Below are 17,616 nucleotides of genomic sequence, written 5' to 3' on the forward strand. Positions count from 1 at the left end.
CCCAGTGACGTTCACTTTGGCCGGGTCTCCCAGTGGGTTAGACGAGGGCCTGTACAGGCTAATTGATTCTGAGTGTTGATTACCATTGTGGCTTGGAACAGGAAGTATTGTAAGTGCTGATAGCTTCATAATGGCCGGGTCCAGCTGGGTGGGTGGGTGTGTGATTCATAATGGCCGGTTCTGAGTGAGTGGGCTGTTGGGTAAGTGAATGGGTGAGTGAGTCGGTGGGTGAGTTACTGGGTGAGTGTTTGAGTGAGTGAGTGGCTTAGTAGGTGGGTGGGTGGGTGAGTTGGTAGGTGGGAGAGTGGGTGGGTGGCTGAGTGAGTGTCTGGGTGGGTGAGTGAGTGATTGGCTGAGTGAGTGAGTGGCTGAGTGAGTGAGTGGCTGAGTGAGTGAGTGGCTGAGTGAGTGGCTGAGTGGGTGAGTGGCTGAGTGAGTGAGTGGCTGAGTGAGTGAGTGGCTAAGTGAGTGAGTGGCTGAGTGGGTGAGTGGCTGAGTGGGTGAGTGGCTGAGTGGGTGAGTGGCTGAGTGGCTGAGTATTGTAAGTGCTGATAGCTTCATAATGGCCGGGTCCAGCTGGGTGGGTGGGTGGGTGATTCATAATGGCCGGTTCTGAGTGAGTGGGCGGGTGGGTAAGTGAATGGGTGAGTGAGTCGGTGGGTGAGTTACTTGGTGAGTGTTTGAGTGAGTGAGTGGCTTAGTAGGTGGGTGGGTGGGTGAGTTGGTAGGTGGGAGAGTGGGTGGGTGGCTGAGTGAGTGTCTGGGTGGGTGAGTGAGTGATTGGCTGAGTGAGTGAGTGGCTGAGTGAGTGAGTGGCTGAGTGAGTGAGTGGCTGAGTGAGTGGCTGAGTGGGTGAGTGGCTGAGTGAGTGAGTGGCTGAGTGAGTGAGTGGCTAAGTGAGTGAGTGGCTGAGTGGGTGAGTGGCTGAGTGGGTGAGTGGCTGAGTGGCTGAGTATTGTAAGTGCTGATAGCTTCATAATGGCCGGGTCCAGCTGGGTGGGTGGGTGGGTGATTCATAATGGCCGGTTCTGAGTGAGTGGGCGGGTGGGTAAGTGAATGGGTGAGTGAGTCGGTGGGTGAGTTACTTGGTGAGTGTTTGAGTGAGTGAGTGAGTGGCTTAGAAGGTGGGTGCGTGAGTGAGTTAGGTAGGAGAGTGGGTAGGTGGCTGAGTGAGTGGCCGGGTGGGTGAGTGAGTGAGTGGCTGAGTGAGTGATTGTCTGAGTGATTGAGTGGCTGAGTGAGTGAGTGGCTGAGTGAGTGAGTGGCTGAGTGAGTGGATAAGTGAGTGAGTGGCTGAGTGAATCGCTGAGTAAGTGGTTGAGTGAGTGACTGAGTGAGTGAGTAGCTGCGTGAGTGATTGAGTGTCTGGGTGAGTGTCTGAGTGAGTGAGTGGCTGAGTATTGGAAGTGCTGATAGCTTCATAATGGCCGGGTCAAGCTGGGTGGGTGGGTGGGTGATTCATAATGGCCGGTTCTGAGTGAGTGGGCGGGTGGGTAAGTGAATGGGTGAGTGAGTCGGTGGGTGAGTTACTTGGTGAGTGTTTGAGTGAGTGAGTGGCTTAGTAGGTGGGTGGGTGGGTGAGTTGGTAGGTAGGAGAGTGGGTGGGTGGCTGAGTGAGTGGCTGGGTGGGTGAGTGAGTGAGTGGCTGAGTGAGTGAGTGGGTAGCTGGCTCAGTGGGTGAGTGGTTGAGTGGGTAAGTGGCTGAGTGGGTGAGTGAGTGAGTGAGTGGCTGAGTGAGTGATTGTCTGAGTGATTGAGTGGCTGAGTGAGTGGCTGAGTGAGTGAGTGGCTGAGTGAGTGGATAAGTGAGTGAGTGGCTGAGTGAGTGAGTGGCTGAGTGAGTCGCTGAGTAAGTGGTTGAGTGAGTGGCTGAGTGAGTGAGTGAGTGGCTGAGTGAGTGACTGAGTGTCTGAGTGAGTGAGTGTCTGAGTGAGTGAGTGGGTGAGTGTCTGAGTGAGTGAGTGGCTGAGTATTGGAAGTGCTGATAGCTTCATAATGGCCGGGTCAAGCTGGGTGGGTGGGTGGGTGATTCATAATGGCCGGTTCTGAGTGAGTGGGCGGGTGGGTAAGTGAATGGGTGAGTGAGTCGGTGGGTGAGTTACTTGGTGAGTGTTTGAGTGAGTGAGTGGCTTAGTAGGTGGGTGGGTGGGTGAGTTGGTAGGTAGGAGAGTGGGTGGGTGGCTGAGTGAGTGGCTGGGTGGGTGAGTGAGTGAGTGGCTGAGTGAGTGAGTGGGTAGCTGGCTCAGTGGGTGAGTGGTTGAGTGGGTAAGTGGCTGAGTGGGTGAGTGAGTGAGTGAGTGGCTGAGTGAGTGATTGTCTGAGTGATTGAGTGGCTGAGTGAGTGGCTGAGTGAGTGAGTGGCTGAGTGAGTGGATAAGTGAGTGAGTGGCTGAGTGAGTGAGTGGCTGAGTGAGTCGCTGAGTAAGTGGTTGAGTGAGTGGCTGAGTGAGTGAGTGAGTGGCTGAGTGAGTGACTGAGTGTCTGAGTGAGTGAGTGTCTGAGTGAGTGAGTGGGTGAGTGTCTGAGTGAGTGAGTGGCTGAGTGGCTGAGTATTGGAAGTGCTGATAGCTTCATAATGGCCGGGTCAAGCTGGGTGGGTGATTCATAATGGCCGGTTCTGAGTGAGTGGGCTGTTGGGTAAGTGAATGGGTGAGTGAGTTGGTGGGTGAGTTACTGGGTGAGTGTTTGAGTGAGTGAGTGAGTGGCTTAGTAGGTGGGTGGGTGGGTGAGTTGGTAGGTAGGAGAGTGGGTGGGTAGCTGAGTGAGTGGCTGGGTGGGTGAGTGAGTGAGTGGCTGAGTGAGTGAATGGCTGGGTGGGTGAGTGAGTGGGTAGCTGGCTCAGTGGGTGAGTGGTTGAGTGGGTAAGTGGCTGAGTTGGTGAGTGAGTGAGTGGCTGAGTGAGTGATTGAGTGGCTGAGTGAGTGAGTGGCTGAGTGAGTGAGTGGCTGAGTGAGTCGCTGAGTAAGTGGTTGAGTGATTGGCTGAGTGAGTGGCTAAGTGAGTGAGTGGCTGAGTGAGTGAGTGGCTGAGTGAGTGAGTGGCTGAGTGAGGGAGTGGCTGAGTGGCTGAGTATTGTAAGTGCTGATAGCTTCATAATGGCCGGGTCAAGCTGGGTGGGTGGGTGGGTGATTCATAATGGCCGGTTCTGAATGAGTGGGCGGGTGGGTAAGTGAATGGGTGAGTGAGTCGGTGGGTGAGTTACTTGGTGAGTGTTTGAGTGAGTGAGTGAGTGGCTTAGTAGGTGGGTGGGCGGGTGAGTTGGTAGGTAGGAGAGTGGGTGGGTGGCTGAGTGAGTGGCTGGGTGAATGAGTGAGTGGCTGAGTGAGTGAGTGGGTAGCTGGCTCAGTGGGTGAGTGGTTGAGTGGGTAAGTGGCTTAGTGGGTGAGTGAGTGAGTGGCTGAGTGAGTGATTGTCTGAGTGATTGAGTGGCTGAGTGAGTGGATAAGTGAGTGAGTGGCTGAGTGAGTCGCTGAGTAAGTGGTTGAGTGAGTGGCTGAGTGAGTGAGTGAGTGGCTGAGTGAGTGACTGAGTGTCTGATTGAGTGAGTGTCTGAGTGGGTGAGTGTCTGAGTGAGTGAGTGGGTGAGTGTCTGAGTGAGTGAGTGGCTGAGTGGCTGAGTATTGTAAGTGCTGATAGCTTCATAATGGCCGGGTCAAGCTGGGTGGGTGGGTGGGTGATTCATAATGGCCGGTTCTGAGTGAGTGGGCTGTTGGGTAAGTGAATGGGTGAGTGAGTTGGTGGGTGAGTTACTGGGTGAGTGTTTGAGTGAGTGAGTGGCTTAGTAGGTGGGTGGGTGAGTGAGTTGGTAGGTAGGAGAGTGGGTGGGTGGCTGAGTGAGTGGCTGGGTGGGTGAGTGAGTGGCTGAGTGAGTGAGTGGGTAGCTGGCTCAGTGGGTGAGTGGTTGAATGGGTAAGTGGCTGAGTGGGTGAGTGAGTGGCTGAGTGAGTGAGTGAGTGGCTGAGTGAGTGAGTGGCTGAGTGAGTGAGTGGCTGAGTGGGTGAGTGGCTGAGTGAGTGGCTGAGTGGGTAAGTGTCTGAGTGGGTGAGTGAGTGTCTGAGTGGCTGAGTGAGTGTCTGAGTGAGTGGCTGAGTGAGTGGCTGAGTGAGTGAGTGGCTGAGTGAGTGACTGAGTGGGTGAGTGAGTGAGTGAGTGTCTGCTTGGCTGAGTGAGTGAGTGACTGAGTGGGTGAGTGAGTGTCTGAGTGGCTGAGTGAGTGAGTGGCTGTATGAGTGGGTGAGTGTCTGAGTGGCTGAGTGAGTGTCTGAGTGGCTTTATGAGTGACTGAGTGGGTGAGTGAGTGAGTGGGTAACTGAGTGAGTGATTGAATGGCTGAGTGAGTGTCTGAGTGGGTGAGTGGCTGAGTGGGTGAGTGAGTGGCTGAGTGGGTAAGTGTCTGAGTGGGTGAGTGAGTGTCTGAGTGGCTGAGTGAGTGGCTGAGTGAGTGAGTGGCTGAGTGAGTGACTGAGTGGGTGAGTGAGTGAGTGTCTGCTTGGCTGAGTGAGTGAGTGACTGAGTGGGTAAGTGAGTGAGTGTCTGAGTGGCTGAGTGAGTGTCTGAGTGAGTGTTACACCGCACGAACTGTACACGACCCCATGTACCCCCCCCCCCACTCCTCCAAACCTCCCCTAATGACCCCTTAACCATATAAGGTGACGAATCCTAAAATCCCTCGTTAATCGGATTCATTTCGCGAGAGAATCGATTCTTTTGCTATGCCGACAAAAAAATATTATTTAACCAAATCGATTCAAGTTCGAGCGGACTCCCACCCGTTGACTTTGCTGAGAAGCAATCGCGAATCGGCGGCTGGGGCGATCCTGGCATCGGATCGGATCGATCTTCACAGCGCGCGCGCGCGGGACTTGGGCGTTACCAAGTGCGAGGGGCGCGTGGGGGAGTTTTATTGTTAAGCCACTCTGAGGCGTTTTTTTCGCGATAAGATTAAACAAAACATCGATCATTATCTAAGGCACAACCTTTGGATGTTCTCTCTAAACTCTTGTGTGTGTTTGTGTGTGTGTGGTGAGGTTTGCGGTTTTGTTGTTTGTTGTTGTTGTTACCAGCGAGATCCGAGTAACTTGTATCGTTTAATAGCTTTCGTTATCGTGACATTCCATTGTAAATACTCCCACGCCACCCCCCCCTCCTCAGCTGTCATGGACTCGCCCATACTCCCCCTCCTCCCTCATTTACTGCGAATGGACTCGCCCAAAACCCCCTTACCTCTGTCATTTACTACGAATGGACTCGCCCAAACCCCCTCCTCCCTCATTTACTGCGAATGGAATCGCCCACACCCCCCCTTTTTCTGTCATTTACTACGAATGGACTCGCCCAAACCTCCTCCCTCATTTACTACGAATGGACTCGTCCAAAACCTCCCTTCCCTCTGTCATTTACTGCGAATGGACTCGCCCAAACTCCCCCTCCTCCCTCTGTAATTTACTACGAATGGACTCGCCCAAAACCCCCCTTCCCTCATTTACTACGAATGGACTCTTCCTAAACCCTCCCCTTCTCATTTACTGCGAATGGATTCGCCCAAACTCCCCCTCCTCCCTCTGTAATTTACTACGAATGGACTCGCCCAAACCCCCTCCTCCTTCATTTACTACGAATGGACTCGCCCAAACCCCCTCCTCCCTCATTTACTACGAATGGACTCGCCCAAAACCCCCTTACCTCTGTAATTTACTACGAATGGACTCGCCCAAAACCCCCCTTCCCTCATTTACTACGAATGGACTCTTCCTAAACCCTCCCCTTCTCATTTACTGCGAATGGACTCGCCCAAACCCCCCCTTGCCTCTGTCATTTACTACGAATGGACTAGCCCAAACCCCCTCCTCCCTCATTTACTGCGAATGGAATCGCCCAAACCCCCCTTTTTCTGTCATTTACTACGAATGGACTCGCCCAAACCTCCTCCTCCCTCATTTACTACAAATGGACTCTCCCAAACTCCTCATTTACTACAAATGGACTCTCCCAAACTCCTCATTTACTACGAATGGACTCTCCCAAACTCTTCATTTGCTGCGAATGGACTCGCCCAAACTCCCCCCTCCTCCCTCTGTCATTTACTACGAATGGACTCGCCCAAACCCTTCTGTCATTTACTACGAATGGACTCTCCCAAACCCCTCCTCCCTCATTTACTGCGAATGGACTCGCCCAAACTCCACACTCATTTACTGCGAATGGACTCGCCCAAACTCCCCCTCCCTCCCTCTGTAATTTACTACGAATGGACTCGCCCAAAACCCCCTTCCCTCTGTAATTTACTGCGAATGGATTCGCCCAAAACCCCCCTTCCCTCTCATTTACTACGAATGGACTCTTCCTAAACCCTCCCCTTCTCATTTGCTGCGAATGGACTCGCCCAAACTCCCCCTCCTCCCTCTGTAATTTACTACGAATGGACTCGCCCAAAACCCCCCTTCCCTCTGCTATTTACTACGAATGGACTCTTCCTAAACCTCCCCTTCTCATTTACTGCAAATGGATTCGCCCAAACTCCCCCTCCTCCCTCTGTAATTTACTGCGAATGGACTCTTCCTAAACCCTCCCCTTCTCATTTACTGCGAATGGACTCGCCCAAGGCCCCTCGCCCTCTCCCAGCCAAGTTATAAACTCCGTGGGGGGTGGGGTAAACTTGAAGGCGCGTGACGTCACTGCGAGATGCGCGGGGTGGGGGCGAAGTGGGGGCAAGGGGGGAGGGGGACAGGCGAGGGGGTCCCCCGTCTCGACCAATCAGGAGCCGCCTGCCGCGATGTCTCGCCGATCCCCCCTCCGTTATAACGCGGGGCGGGGCTCGCCAAAGGCAAAGCTACCCCAGGTAGCCTCTAGCAGGGCTATAGGGGCAAGTGCTGCTACACACACACAGCTCCCCCAGGTAGCCTCTAGCAGGGCTATAGGGGCAAGTGCTGCTACACACACACAGACAAAGCTCCCCCAGGTAGCCTCTAGCAGGGGTGTAGGGGCAAGTGCTGTTACACAGACACAGACAAAGCTCCGCCAGGTAGCCTCTAGCAGGGCTGTAGGGGCAAGTGCTGTTACACACAGAGACAAAGCTCCCCCAGGTAGCCTCTAGCAGGGCTGTAGGGGCAAGTGCTGTTACACACACACAGACAAAGCTCCCCCAGGTAGCCTCTAGCAGGGCTGTAGGGACAAGTGCTGTTACACACACAGACAAAGCTCCCCCAGGAAGCCTCTAGCAGGGCTGTAAGGGCAAGTGCTGTTACACACAGACAAAGCTCCCCCAGGTAGCCTCTAGCAGGGCTGTAGGGGCAAGTGCTGTTACACACACACAGACAAAGCTCTCCCAGGTAGCCTCTAGCAGGGCTGTAGGGGCAAGTGCTGTTACACAGACACAGACAAAGCTACCCCCAGGTAGCCTCTAGCAGGGCTGTAGGGGCAAGTGCTGTTACACACACACAGACAAAGCTCCCCCAGGTAGCCTCTAGCAGGGCTGTAGGGGCAAGTGCTGTTACACAGACATAGACAAAGCTCCCCCAGGTAGCCTCTAGCAGGGCTGTAGGGGCAAGTGTTGTTACACACACAGACAAAGCTCCCCCAGGTAACCTCTAGCAGGGCTGTAGGGGCAAGTGCTGTTACACACACAGACAAAGCTCCCCCAGGTAGCCTCTAGCAGGGCTGTAGGGGCAAGGGCTGTGTTACACACACAGACAAAGCTACCCCAGGTAGCCTCTAGCAGGGCTGTAGGGGCAAGTGCTGTGACACACACACAGACAAAGCTCCCCCAGGTAGCCTCTAGCAGGGCTGTAGGGGCAAGTGCTGTTACAGACAAAGCTCCCCCAGGTAGCCTCTAGCAGGGCTGTAGGGGCAAGTGCTGTTACACACAGATAGACAAAGCTCCCCCAGGTAGCCTCTAGCAGGGCTGTAGGGGAAAGTGCTGTTACACACACACAGGCAAAGCTCCCCCAGGTAGCCTCTAGCAGGGCTGTAGGGGCAAGGGCTGTGTTACACACACAGACAAAGCTACCCCAGGTAGCCTCTAGCAGGGCTGTAGGGGCAAGTGCTGTTACACACACACAGACAAAGCTCCTCCAGGTAGCCTCTAGCAGGGCTGTAGGGGCAAGTGCTGTGTTACACACACATAGACAAAGCTCCCCCAGGTAGCCTCCGGCAGGGCTGTAGGGGCAAGTGCTGTTACACACACACACAGACAAAGCTCCCCCAGGTAGCCTCTAGCAGGGCTGTAGGGGCAAGTGCTGTTACACAGACATAGACAAAGCTCCCCCAGGTAGCCTCTAGCAGGGCTGTAGGGGCAAGTGTTGTTACACACACAGACAAAGCTCCCCCAGGTAACCTCTAGCAGGGCTGTAGGGGCAAGTGCTGTTACACACACAGACAAAGCTCCCCCAGGTAGCCTCTAGCAGGGCTGTAGGGGCAAGGGCTGTGTTACACACACAGACAAAGCTACCCCAGGTAGCCTCTAGCAGGGCTGTAGGGGCAAGTGCTGTGACACACACAGACAAAGCTCCCCCAGGTAGCCTCTAGCAGGGCTGTAGGGGCAAGTGCTGTGACACACACACAGACAAAGCTCCCCCAGGTAGCCTCTAGCAGGGCTGTAGGGGCAAGTGCTGCTACACACACACACAGACAAAGCTCCCCCAGGTAGCCTCTAGCAGGGCTTACCCACCCACTCACTCAGCCACTTACTCAGCCACCCACCCACCACACATCGCCATGCACGAGACGTCGCTGTGAGTGGGCTGAGCGATGAATCAGCGGGTACACACGGGAGACACACCCTGATTGACCCCCCCCCATTTCCGCACCCTCCACCCCCCCTTGACTGCGTGGTGAGTCAATGGGTCTCTGTGTGTTGAGTCTATGGGTCTCTGTGTGGTGAGTCTATGGGTCTCTGTGTGGTGAGTTTGTGGGTCTCTGTGTGAGTCTGTGGGTCTCTGTGTGGTGAGTCTGTGGGTCTCTGTGTGGTGAGTCTATGGGTCTCTGTGTGGTGAGTCTATGGGTCTCTGCGTGGTGAGTCTATGGGTCTCTGTGTGGTGAGTCTGTGGGTCTCTGTGTGGTGAGTCTATGGGTCTCTGTGTGGTCAGTCTATGGGTCTCTGTGTGGTGAGTCTATGGGTCTCTATGTGATGAGTCTATGGGCCTCTGCGTGGTGAGTCTGTGGGTCTCTGTGTGGTGAGTCTATGGGTCTCTGCGTGGTGAGTCTGTGGGTCTCTGTGTGGTGAGTCTGTGGGTCTCTGTGTGGTGAGTCTATGGGTCTCTGTGTGGTGAGTCTATGGGTCTCTGCGTGGTGAGTCTGTGGGTCTCTGTGTGGTGAGTCTGTGGGTCTCTGTGTGGTGAGTCTATGGGTCTCTGTGTGGTGAGTCTATGGGTCTCTGCGTGGTGAGTCTGTGGGTCTCTGTGTGGTGAGTCTGTGGGTCTCTGTGTGGTGAGTCTATGGGTCTCTGCGTGGTGAGTCTGTGGGTCTCTGTGTGGTGAGTCTGTGGGTCTCTGCGTGGTGAGTCTATGGGTCTCTGTGTGGTGAGTCTGTGGGTCTCTGTGTGGTGAGTCTATGGGTCTCTGTGTGGTGAGTCTGTGGGTCTCTCTGTGGTGAGTCTATGGGTCTCTGCGTGGTGAGTCTGTGGGTCTCTGTGTGGTGAGTCTATGGGTCTCTGCGTGGTGAGTCTATGGGTCTCTGTGTGGTGAGTCTGTGGGTCTCTGTGTGGTGAGTCTATGGGTCTCTGTGTGGTGAGTCTGTGGGTCTCTCTGTGGTGAGTCTATGGGTCTCTGCGTGGTGAGTCTGTGGGTCTCTGTGTGGTGAGTCTATGGGTCTCTGTGTGGTGAGTCTATGGGTCTCTGTGTGGTGAGTCTATGGGTCTCTGTGTGGTGAGTCTGTGGGTCTCTGTGTGTTGAGTCTATGGGTCTCTGTGTGGTGAGTCTATGGGTCTCTGTGTGGTGAGTCTGTGGGTCTCTGTGTGAGTCTGTGGGTCTCTGTGTGGTGAGTCTGTGGGTCTCTGTGTGGTGATTCTATGGGTCTCTGTGTGGTGAGTCTATGGGTCTCTGTGTGGTCAGTCTATGGGTCTCTGTGTGGTGAGTCTATGGGTCTCTATGTGATGAGTCTATGGGCCTCTGCGTGGTGAGTCTGTGGGTCTCTGTGTGGTGAGTCTATGGGTCTCTGTGTGGTGAGTCTGTGGGTCTCTCTGTGGTGAGTCTATGGGTCTCTGCGTGGTGAGTCTGTGGGTCTCTGTGTGGTGAGTCTGTGGGTCTCTGTGTGGTGAGTCTGTGGGTCTCTGTGTGGTGAGTCTATGGGTCTCTGTGTGGTGAGTCTATGGGTCTCTGTGTGGTGAGTCTATGGGTCTCTGTGTGGTGAGTCTGTGGGTCTCTGTGTGGTGAGTCTATGGGTCTCTGCGTGGTGAGTCTGTGGGTCTCTGTGTGGTGAGTCTGTGGGTCTCTGTGTGGTGAGTCTGTGGGTCTCTGTGTGGTGAGTCTATGGGTCTCTGTGTGGTGAGTCTATGGGTCTCTGTGTGGTGAGTCTATGGGTCTCTGTGTGGTGAGTCTGTGGGTCTCTGTGTGTTGAGTCTATGGGTCTCTGTGTGGTGAGTCTATGGGTCTCTGTGTGGTGAGTCTGTGGGTCTCTGTGTGAGTCTGTGGGTCTCTGTGTGGTGAGTCTGTGGGTCTCTGTGTGGTGATTCTATGGGTCTCTGTGTGGTGAGTCTATGGGTCTCTGTGTGGTCAGTCTATGGGTCTCTGTGTGGTGAGTCTATGGGTCTCTATGTGATGAGTCTATGGGCCTCTGCGTGGTGAGTCTGTGGGTCTCTGTGTGGTGAGTCTATGGGTCTCTGTGTGGTGAGTCTATGGGTCTCTGCGTGGTGAGTCTATGGGTCTCTGTGTGGTGAGTCTGTGGGTCTCTGTGTGGTGAGTCTATGGGTCTCTGCGTGGTGAGTCTATGGGTCTCTGTGTGGTGAGTCTATGAGTCCCTGTGTGGTGAGTTTATGGGTCTCTGTGTGGTGAGTCTATGGGTCTCCATAGACTCAACACAGAGACCCATAGACTCACCACATAGAGACTCATAGACTTACATAGAGACCCATAGACTTACATAGAGACCCATAGATTCGTATAGAGACCCATAGACTCACATAGAGACCCATAGACTTACATAGAGACCCATAGACTTGCATAGAGACCAATAGACTCACATAGAGACCCATACATTGACATAGAGACCCATAGACTTACATAAAAACCCATAGACTTGCATAGAGACCCATAGAGTCATATAAAGATCCATAGACTCACATAGAGATCCATAGACTCACATAGAGACCCATAGACTCACATAAAGACCCATAGACTTACATAGAGACCCATAGACTCATATAGAGATCCATAGACTCACATAGAGATCCATAGACTCACATAGAGACCAATAGACTCACATAGAGACCCATTGACTCACATCGAGACCCATAGACTTACATAGAGACCCATAGACTCACATAGAGACCCATAGACTGACATAGAGACCCATAGACTTACATAGAGACCCATAGACTCACATAGAGACCCATAGACTTACAGCGAGGCCCATAGACTTACATAGAGACCCATAGACTCACATAGAGACCCATAGACTGACATAGAGACCCATAGACTTACATAGAGACCCATAGACTCACATAGAGACCCATAGACTTACATAGAGATCCATAGACTTACATAGAGACCCATAGACTCACATAGAGACCCATAGACTTACATAGAGACCCATAGACTCACATAGAGACCCATAGACTGACATAGAGACCAATAGACTTACATAGAGACCCATAGACTCGCACAGAGACCCATAGACTTACATAGAGACCCATAGACTCACATATAGACCCATAGACTCACACAGAGACCCATAGACTTACACAGAGACCCATAGACTCACATAGAGACCCATAGACTTGCATAGAGACCCATAGACTCACATAGAGACCCATAGACTGACATAGAGACCCATAGACTTACTTGGAGACCCATAGACTCACACAGAGACCCATAGACTTACATAGAGACCCATAGACTCACATAGAGACCCATAGACTCACACAGAGACCCATAGACTTACAAAGAGACCCATAGACTCACACAGAGACCCATAGACTGACATAGAGACCCATAGTTTCACATAGAGACCCATAGACTCACACAGAGACCCATAGACTTACATTGAGACCCATAGACTCACATAGAGACCCATAGACTCACACAGAGACCCATAGACTTACATAGAGACCCATAGACTCACACAGAGACCCATAGACTGACATAGAGACCCATAGACTCACATAGAGACCCATAGACTCACACAGAGACCCATAGACTTACACAGAGACCCATAGACTCACATAGAGACCCATAGACTGACATAGAGAGCCATAGACTCACATAGAGACCCATAGACTCACACAGAGACCCATAGACTTACATAGAGACCTATAGACCCTCACAGAGACCCATAGACTCACATAGAGACGCATAGACTCACACAGAGACCCATAGACTCACATAGAGACCCATAGACTCACACAGAGCCCCATAGACTCACATAGAGGCCCATAACCTCACATAGAGACCCATAGACTCACATAGAGACCCATAGACTTACATAGAGACCCATAGACTCACATAGAGACCCATAGACTTACATAGAGACCCATAGACTCACACAGAGACCCATAGACTCACATAGAGACCCATAGACTCGTATAGAGACCCATAGACTCACATAGAGACCCATAGACTCACACAGAGACCCATAGACTTACATAGAGACCCATAGACTTACATAGAGACCCATAGACTCACACAGAGACCCATAGACTCACATAGAGACCCATAGACTCACACAGAGACCCATAGACTCACATAGAGACCCATAGACTCACACAGAGACCCATAGACTTACATAGAAACCCATAGACTTACATAGCGACCCATAGACTCACACAGAGACCCATAGACTCACATAGAGACCCATAGACTCACACAGAGACCCATAGACTGACATAGAGACCCATAGACTCACACAGAGACCCATAGACTTACATAGAGACCCATAGACTTACATAGAGACCCATAGACTCACATAGAGACCCATAGATTCACACAGAGACCCATAGACTCACATAGAGACCCATAGACTCACACAGAGACCCATAGACTTACATAGAGACCCATAGACTTACATAGAGACCCATAGACTCACACAGAGACCCATAGACTTACATAGAGACCCATAGACTTACACAGAGACCCATAGACTCACATAGAGACCCATATACTTACATAGAGACCCATAGACTTACATAGAGACCCATAACCTCACATAGAGACCCATAGACTTACATAGAGACCCATAGACTTACATAGAGACCCATAACCTCACATAGAGACCCATAGACTCACACAGAGACCCATAGACTGACATAGAGACCCATAGACTCACACAGAGACCCATAGACTCACACAGAGACCCATAGACTCACACAGAGACCCATAGACTCACACAGAGACCCATAGACTTACATAGAGACCCATAGACTCACACAGAAACCCATAGACTTACATAGAGACCCATAGACTCACATAGAGACCCATAGACTCACACAGATACCCATATACTTACATAGAGACCCATAGACTTACATAGAGACCCATAGACTCACACAGAGACCCATAGACTTACATAGAGACCTATAGACTCACACAGAGACCCATAGACTGACATAGAGACCCATAGACTCACATAGAGACCCATAGACTCACACAGAGACCCACAGACTTACATAGAGACCCATAGACTCACATAGAGACCCATAGACTCACACAGAGACCCATAGACTCACACAGAGACCCATAGACTTACATAAAAACCCATAGACTTGCATAGAGACCCATAGAGTCATATAAAGATCCATAGACTCACATAGAGATCCATAGACTCACATAGAGACCCATAGACTCACATAAAGACCCATAGACTTACATAGAGACCCATAGACTCATATAGAGATCCATAGACTCACATAGAGATCCATAGACTCACATAGAGACCAATAGACTCACATAGAGACCCATTGACTCACATCGAGACCCATAGACTTACATAGAGACCCATAGACTCACATAGAGACCCATAGACTGACATAGAGACCCATAGACTTACATAGAGACCCATAGACTCACATAGAGACCCATAGACTTACAGCGAGGCCCATAGACTTACATAGAGACCCATAGACTCACATAGAGACCCATAGACTGACATAGAGACCCATAGACTTACATAGAGACCCATAGACTCACATAGAGACCCATAGACTTACATAGAGATCCATAGACTTACATAGAGACCCATAGACTCACATAGAGACCCATAGACTTACATCGAGACCCATAGACTTACATAGAGACCCATAGACTCACATAGAGACCCATAGACTGACATAGAGACCAATAGACTTACATAGAGACCCATAGACTCGCACAGAGACCCATAGACTTACATAGAGACCCATAGACTCACATAGAGACCCATAGACTGACATAGAGACCCATAGACTTACATAGAGACCCATAGACTCACACAGAGACCCATAGACTTACATAGAGACCCATAGACTCACATATAGACCCATAGACTCACACAGAGACCCATAGACTTACACAGAGACCCATAGACTCACATAGAGACCCATAGACTTGCATAGAGACCCATAGAATCACATAGAGACCCATAGACTGACATAGAGACCCATAGACTTACTTGGAGACCCATAGACTCACACAGAGACCCATAGACTTACATAGAGACCCATAGACTCACATAGAGACCCATAGACTCACACAGAGACCCATAGACTTACAAAGAGACCCATAGACTCACACAGAGACCCATAGACTGACATAGAGACCCATAGTTTCACATAGAGACCCATAGACTCACACAGAGACCCATAGACTTACATTGAGACCCATAGACTCACATAGAGACCCATAGACTCACACAGAGACCCATAGACTTACATAGAGACCCATAGACTCACACAGAGACCCATAGACTGACATAGAGACCCATAGACTCACATAGAGACCCATAGACTCACACAGAGACCCATAGACTTACACAGAGACCCATAGACTCACATAGAGACCCATAGACTAACATAGAGAGCCATAGACTCACATAGAGACCCATAGACTCACACAGAGACCCATAGACTTACATAGAGACCTATAGACCCTCACAGAGACCCATAGACTCACATAGAGACGCATAGACGCACACAGAGACCCATAGACTCACATAGAGACCCATAGACTCACACAGAGACCCATAGACTCACATAGAGGCCCATAACCTCACATAGAGACCCATAGACTCACATAGAGACCCATAGACTTACATAGAGACCCATAGACTCACATAGAGACCCATAGACTTACATAGAGACCCATAGACTCACATAGAGACCCATAGACTCACACAGAGACCCATAGACTCACATAGAGGCCCATAACCTCACATAGAGACCCATAGACTCACATAGAGACCCATAGACTTACATAGAGACCCATAGACTCACATAGAGACCCATAGACTTACATAGAGACCCATAGACTCACACAGAGACCCATAGACTCACATAGAGACCCATAGACTCGTATAGAGACCCATAGACTCACATAGAGACCCATAGACTCACACAGAGACCCATAGACTTACATAGAGACCCATAGACTTACATAGAGACCCATAGACTCACACAGAGACCCATAGACTCACATAGAGACCCATAGACTCACACAGAGACCCATAGACTCACATAGAGACCCATAGACTCACACAGAGACCCATAGACTTACATAGAAACCCATAGACTTACATAGCGACCCATAGACTCACACAGAGACCCATAGACTCACATAGAGACCCATAGACTCACACAGAGACCCATATACTGACATAGAGACCCATAGACTCACACAGAGACCCATAGACTTACATAGAGACCCATAGACTTACATAGAGACCCATAGACTCACATAGAGACCCATAGATTCACACAGAGACCCATAGACTCACATAGAGACCCATAGACTCACACAGAGACCCATAGACTTACATAGAGACCCATAGACTTACATAGAGACCCATAGACTCACACAGAGACCCATAGACTTACATAGAGACCCATAGACTTACACAGAGACCCATAGACTCACATAGAGACCCATATACTTACATAGAGACCCATAGACTTACATAGAGACCCATAACCTCACATAGAGACCCATAGACTTACATAGAGACCCATAGACTTACATAGAGACCCATAACCTCACATAGAGACCCATAGACTCACACAGAGACCCATAGACTGACATAGAGACCCATAGACTCACACAGAGACCCATAGACTCACACAGAGACCCATAGACTCACACAGAGACCCATAGACTCACACAGAGACCCATAGACTTACATAGAGACCCATAGACTCACACAGAAACCCATAGACTTACATAGAGACCCATAGACTCACATAGAGACCCATAGACTCACACAGATACCCATATACTTACATAGAGACCCATAGACTTACATAGAGACCCATAGACTCACACAGAGACCCATAGACTTACATAGAGACCTATAGACTCACACAGAGACCCATAGACTGACATAGAGACCCATAGACTCACATAGAGACCCATAGACTCACACAGAGACCCACAGACTTACATAGAGACCCATAGACTCACATAGAGACCCATAGACTCACACAGAGACCCATAGACTCACACAGAGACCCATAGACTCACATAGAGACCCATAGACTCACACAGAGACCCATAGACTCACACAGAGACCCATAGACTCACATAGAGACCCATAGACTCACACAGAGACCCATAGACTTACATAGAGACCCATAGACTTACATAGAGACCCATAGACTTACATAGAGACCCATAGACTCACATAGAGACCCATAGACTTACATAGAGACCCATAGACTTACATAGTCTCTATGGGTCTCTCTGTGGGGGATGGGGGGGTGACGTCATCTCCCCTCCCCTCGGTCCCTTCGGGCGTTGCCGCTACTCCACATAAATTAATAAATAAAGCCGGGTGACGCCGCCGCCGTTGCTGATTGGCTGAGCCCCGACCTCTGGGGGTTGGGGGCGGGATTTGGGGTGACGTCATAGGCCTACACTCAGCTCCGCCCACCTCCCGCGGTTTGTTGACGTCATTTCTGGGTGGTCGGTGGGTGGGCGGTGGCTGTCTCGCGCTGTGCGCGGGAAAAAAGTTATATAGGCTGACGTCATGCTCCCCCCCCCCCATATCGCGGGTGTGATCGATCTGATTGGCTGGAGGTAGTAGGGGGGGGGCTGAGTTGGAGGGGGTCGGGTGGTTGTCTCGCGCCGAGCGCGCGCGACAAAAAAAACACAACACGGTGTGACGTCATACACCCCCCAAATCACCCCCCCCCTCCCTCTCTCACCCTTTACCGATCTGATTGGCCCGGACGGTTCGAGATGGGGGTGGGGCGGTTCGCGATGGGCGTGGTCGGGGGGGGGGCGT

Source organism: Petromyzon marinus (assembly GCF_048934315.1).
Source record: "Petromyzon marinus isolate PM22_M1 ecotype Great Lakes invasive population chromosome 73 unlocalized genomic scaffold, UKy_Petmar_22M1.pri1.0 chr73_unloc.3, whole genome shotgun sequence".
Classification (NCBI taxonomy): Eukaryota; Metazoa; Chordata; class Hyperoartia; order Petromyzontiformes; family Petromyzontidae; genus Petromyzon; species Petromyzon marinus.